Raw genomic sequence first — 6,000 nt, 5'->3', positions numbered from 1 at the left:
GAAACGCAGAGCCCACAGTCCCTAGGCCCTTGCTCTTGCCCCCTGTGCTTGTTAGCTCTGATTCTGCCTTGTGTGAGGACAGTGGCCTCCCGGGACTCCTGGGGGTGAGCTGGCCATTCTGTGGCAGAGGACGGAAATGTCCTTGAGCTTGTTCTGGGGTCTGCTGTGCCCTCCTGGAGCTGCCCCTGTGGACAGAGGCTAACAAACTGATAAGCAGAAGAAGGGTCTGGAGGTCAAGAGCGATGGGCAAGTAGTGGGGGCAGTGGGACCCCATTTAGGGCATGACCTCGGCATCTGGGGCCAGCAGAGTCTGAGGGCTCCAGGGGAGGAGGGGCGTCCAGTTTCCTACACGGGAGCCTGGGGGCTGCAGGCCTGCCTTGGGCGAGTGTGTGTGTTGGGGTGTGTGTGTGTTTGGGGGGCTAACGGAAGAGGAAAGCAGGGAGATGCAGTTAGACATGAAGGTGGGGAAGGCCGGGCCAAACGGGGCAATGCAGGGTGGCATCTGGGGTTATGGGCAGAACTGCGTCCCTCAAACTCAGGGAAGTCAACCCCCAGTCCCGAGAATGGGACTGTCACTGGGGATAGGGCCTTCCGAGAGGTCATTGAGGCAGAATACGGTCACTGGGGTGGAGCCTTAATCCGATCTGACGGGTAGCCTTCTGTTAGGTGGCTTTTTGATGCAGGGTCTCACAGGAGCCAGGCAAAAGTGCTACCACTGAGCCACGTCCCCAGCCTCCACTTACGTCCTTTGAGCAAGAAGAGATTAGGACAGAAACCCACAGGGAGGGAAGACAGGTGAGGACACAGGAGGAAGGCAGCCCTGGGCCAGCGGGGGAGAGAGGCCTCAGAAGAAACCAAGGCTACCGGCATCGTGACTGTGGACTTCAGCTTCCAGAGCCAGGAGGAAATAGATACCACCCCTCCCCCTCGGCGTTCATCTCAGGGTGGCCCCAGCACACGAACACACCTGGATTCCAAGTCAAGACAGGAGGAGGGCATGTTGGGTGGCTGGTGACAGCGATTTCAGATGGGCTGCGCCTCCCACCCCCGACCCAGCCTCAGGGCGAGTCACACCCACCTCAGCATCAAAGTTCCACCACCTGCCCACCCTCAGTTCCTGAAGGATCAGCTCCTTTGTACCAGCAGAGAATCTGGAAGTGACCCCGGCTGTCCTTTAAGAACTAGCACCCCACCTCCTAAGAGGCCATAGCTTCAGAGCCACCCAAGGGCATACACACAAATATGTCATCCATTAAAATTCCAGTTTTACAGACTTGTTCTAAAATTGCCCAAAGGATATGGAAAATAGCCCTCTTTGAAGACGTGTGCGTTTTGGAATGGCTGCCTCAGCTGACATCTGGTTTCCTGGTCTCTGGACTAAGGGGGAGGCTGGGTCTGGGCCTCCTGCTCCCTGACAGCAAGGGCTGTTTTGGGGGTGTTCTCCCGACCCTGGGCCCCTTCTCCTCTGCCTGCGTCATCGGGGTTGGGGTTGGTGCTGGATGTGACTGTCCCTGTGTGGTGCCCCCTCTCTGTTCCCTCCGCCAGCAGACCCTTGGGCCTCCTCCAGCCCCAGGCCTGCATCCCTCATCCAGAGCTCCTGACTCAGTCCCATGGTGCCACCCTGGCTCAGAGCCCAGGCCCGACCTCCCTCAGGTGGCAGGGCAGATGGGGAGAGTGTGCGGAAGCAGATGTGCAGTGAGAGGGCCACACTGTGTGTGCCTCAGGCTCCTGTCTGTGCAGTGGGGACAATGGTCCACCTGCAGACCCCAGGCTGTTCTGAGGGGCTGCTGGGCCCTGGTGGCCAGAGAGGAGGCTTGCCCACCCTGAGGTGGGAGGAGCTGCCCGTTCCTGTGGGGGAACCAGGGAGGCAGGGTTGTGGTCCAGCCCTGGGAGCCCAGGCCGGGAGGACGCAGGCTGGGCTGGCCCAGGAGGGCTTCCTGGAGGAGGCTGGACTTAAGCTGGGTCAGCAGGGTGAGTCTTCTCAGAGGTGGCCAGGACACAGGTAGAGTTTCTTCTGAACCTTCTGCCCCGCCCCCCAAAAGACAGCCCCCACGACAGGGTCCCACTCTGCCAGGCTCTGGGGCTGGGCTTAGGTTCCCTCGCTGTCACCTGTCCCCCATCTTATCTCTTCAATGGACCCTAAGGGAAGCCGTCCCCTCTACGGGGTTGTCAGGTGAGTCCAGGTGGGGACCCACATTCCTGGCAGCCTGCAGGGAGAGCCGCTCCAGGCAGCTCCCTCTTGTCTGGGAGCCCCCACTGGGCACTCCACACCTTTCCCTCCTCCTCCTGTGGCCCTGCCCTGGGCATGTCATTATAGACCAGGGATTTAAGGCTCCAGAGGTCTGAGGGCAGACCTGGACCTGCAGGTGCCCACCAGGCAGCCAGGTGGGCTGCTCTGAGGCCAGGTTCTCCCAGGTTCGGGGGTTGGGGGGAGGCATGCTGATATGTGCCTTAGCCACCTGAGAGGGCCGAGCGTGTGAGTGTCAGCGGCTGGTGTTTGAAACTGGAGGCCCCCAGCCCTGGGTCCCAGCGACCCAGAGGACAGCATCTTACCAGTTTGGACCAGGCTGCCTGGCAAAGGCAACTGCTGAACTCGGGGGACTGCAACGGGCCAGGGAGAAGAAGAGGGGAGTGAGTGGGCAGAGTGTGAGCAGGTGTGTGTGGGGGGACTGCAGCCAGAACCCTCCCACAGGGCCTCTCCCTGCCCAGCACAATGGGGCTGGGAATGCACAAGAACACAGGACGCTGGGCTCCAGGACTGGAAGCCAGGACAACACTTGCAGGTTGAGGGCTCCACTGTGTTGTCCCCGAGGGCGGACTTCCCGCTTAGGCTAGATGGGCCCCTCAGGAGCTGGGATGGGCTGGGGAGCTGTGCCATGGCAAGGACAGGCATGTCCTTGAGGGCTCGGTCGGCATGAATTGTTTGCTCCCACCCAACTCTGATTCCTATTAAGCAGACCTGGGAGATGGAGCCGCTGCTGTGCGTCCTGCAGGGGTGCTCACGGAGCCCTGAGGAGCATGGGCTGGGCTGGCCATGAGGTGGCTGTGGATGCCTGAGCTCATCCCTCCCCCATGGCTCCTGGCTCCCCACAGGCAGACTGGCCTCCACCCTGGGAACTGTCCCTTGGTGATCCAACAATAGGGCCTGGGAGCTGGGACCCAGGCGTCTCTGGCTGGGGTTTTCATTAAGATCCTTGCACTGTCACTGCATGAGGACCTGATCTCTACAGGGTTCCCTGGCCACCCTGCCTCTCCCTTCCTCCAAGAACAGCCTGGCTTACATATTCTGAGATTTACTCCATGTAGCCAGTCGGCCTGGCTCCAGAACTTGACTAGTTTGCCACAACAATGGATCCCTTTCCTTGCCAATATTGGTTTAGGAACTGGGCATGGGAATGTGAGGGGGCTTCTGGGAGAGAATCCCAGTCCACATTGTGCTCTGGATGAGATCTTGTCTTGATGGAAACCCCAGGAACTGTGGCAGCCTTCTTGTGACTCCGAGGGGACCTGGCCAGAGGCTGTCAAACTATAGATGAGCAGAGCTTGGTTCTGTTAAGATGGCATTGAGCTGCTGTATTAGCCTTTGCTGGGGTTTCCTATCATGTATGATAATGCAAGTTATTATTTATTGGATGCTTGTCAGTTTTAGAAACGGTGTGAAATACTGGTATTAGTCAATAGATGTTTTTTGTTTGTTTTTTTTTCTCTGTACTGGGGATTGACCCAGGGGCACTTTACCACTAAGGTACATCCTTGGCCCTTTTTATTTTTATTTTTTATTTTTTGAGACAGGGTCTCATTAAGTTGCCCAGATTGGCCTTGAACTTGTGATCCTCCTGCTGTGCGCCACTGCACGGGGCCAATAAATACTTCTTGAGGTCAGATGCTGTTATGTGCACAGGATGTAGATTTGTAAGAATCACAAGGTCTCTGCTCTCAGAGAATTTATATTCTCCATGCTCTCGATAGTATATCACTTAAGATCCAAAAAACAGCTGGGTGTGGTGGCACATGTCTGTAATCTCAGCAGCTCTGGAGACTGAGGCAGGAGGATCGTGAATTCAAAGCCAGCCTCAGCGGCTTAGTGAGACCCTAAGCAATTTAGTGAGACCCCGTCTCTAAATATTTATTTTTTTAAAAAAAGGGCTAGAGATGTGGCCCAATGGTTAAGCGCCCCTGGTTTGAATCCCTGGTTAAAACAAAAACAAAAACCCGACTCTAACAACAACCTGAAGTCCAGTGACAGACGCCACAGTTGGGCTTCAGGGGTCCCAGGCAGGGGGCTTCCTGGCTCTAGAGGCTGGAAAGCAGAAGGCATCTCTGGCTCCCCTGCAGCTGGCATTCTCCCCTTGTAGAGTCGCCTGGCTGAGACTTGAAAGGGGGAGTGAGTATCAGGGGTAATAGGCAACAGGCATTAGGGAGAAGTGTGGCACTTGGTTCCTCTGGGGCCACTGTGGGCAGAGTTTAGAGACTGGGCTGTCACTGCACTGATAGATGCTGGGTGCTGAGTGGGACCAAGTTTTCAGTCCTGGGGAGCCACTGGCATTTCTTTTTTTTTTTTTTTTAAAGAGGGGGGGGGAGAATTTTATTTTTAATATTTATTTTTTAGTTCTCGGCGGACACAACATCTTTGTTGGTATGTGGTGCTGAGGATCGAACCCGGGCCGCACGCACGCCAGGGGAGCGTGCTACCGCTTGAGCCACATCCCCAGCCCCGCCACTGGCATTTCTACTGGCCGTGTGTCATCCAAGCTGAGGTCCCTTCCCCTCCCCGCCCCCAATTGGGCAGTTACTTAATACCCAGAAATAAATCCTTTTCTGCCTAAGTCAACTCAAGTAGCTTACGTGCTTGCCACAAATACCACCACCACAAATGTACCACTGGTTTAGTCTCATCCACTAAAGGAGGTGGTGGATGAGGCTCCACCCACTGTGGGTGAGAGGCTGGTGGCCCTTGGCATAGGGTGGAAAATCACTGGGTCAGAGAGTTGCCTCCTGTATTGAGGAAGGAAGCAGACACAGGGCTGGGAGCAGCAACAGGCTGGGACTTGGGCTTATCTTCCTTGAAGAGGGAGCATGGTGCTGTTTGTTGGGTGGACAAAGGCAGGGACAGTAAGGGGCACTTCAGTCCCTCACAGTCTCCACGGTCTCTCCAGCTCCCAAGATGGCGTGGAGTTTGAGTAGTCAGTCTTACTGTGCTCATGAGACAGAGATTGTGGGTCTGGGTGGCCAATGCGGCTGGAAGTGGAGGAAAACAATCCCAGAGAGAAGGGAGCCCCTTAATTTGCTACTAATTGAAGCCACTGACTCTACAGCTGAGCCTTTTAGGGGAAGACTCCACCTGGAATTCTGTATGCAGTGAGATGACCTCCAACAGTGAAGGCAAAATAAAGGCACTTTCAGGTAGACAGAAGGTGGATTTATCAACAGTAAGCACTGTAACCACCCTCATTGTGGGCTGCCCTCAATCTACGACATCACCTTCAAACATCGCCCCATGTAAAACAACTCAGAGAAACTGGTTTTATTAAACCCAAACTTTTGAACCCAAAGGTTGAGCTCCGCAGTTACTCCTGCTACATTCATCTAGTAAAATCGGCCTGTTGCTCTTTTTGGATTTTCCCTCTGTCACCTCCCAATTTCATGTCATTCACAGGTCTGGAGGACATTTTTTTTTTCCCCCTAAATTTTCATCCAAAGCAAAAGCAAAACAAAACAAAAACCAAAAAATTTTGGTAAGAAGGTTGCACAGGGCAAGTCTGAGACCAGAGACCAGAACCATCTAGATAACTTCCCTTAGATCAGTGGTTCTCAAAGTTTCTGGAATCAACACACTTTTTATGTGTGTGTATGGTGCTGGGGATTGAATGAACCCAGGGCCTTGTGCATGTGAAGCAAGCACTCTACCAACTGAGCTATATCCCCAACACCCAACACACCTTTTGTGCTCTTAAAAATTATTGAGGACCCCAAAAAGATGTGTTTATGTGGGTTATGCCT

This window comes from Urocitellus parryii, chromosome 13 (assembly GCF_045843805.1).
Source record: "Urocitellus parryii isolate mUroPar1 chromosome 13, mUroPar1.hap1, whole genome shotgun sequence".
Taxonomy (NCBI): domain Eukaryota; kingdom Metazoa; phylum Chordata; class Mammalia; order Rodentia; family Sciuridae; genus Urocitellus; species Urocitellus parryii.
Note: the sequence above shows the minus strand (reverse complement) of the source record.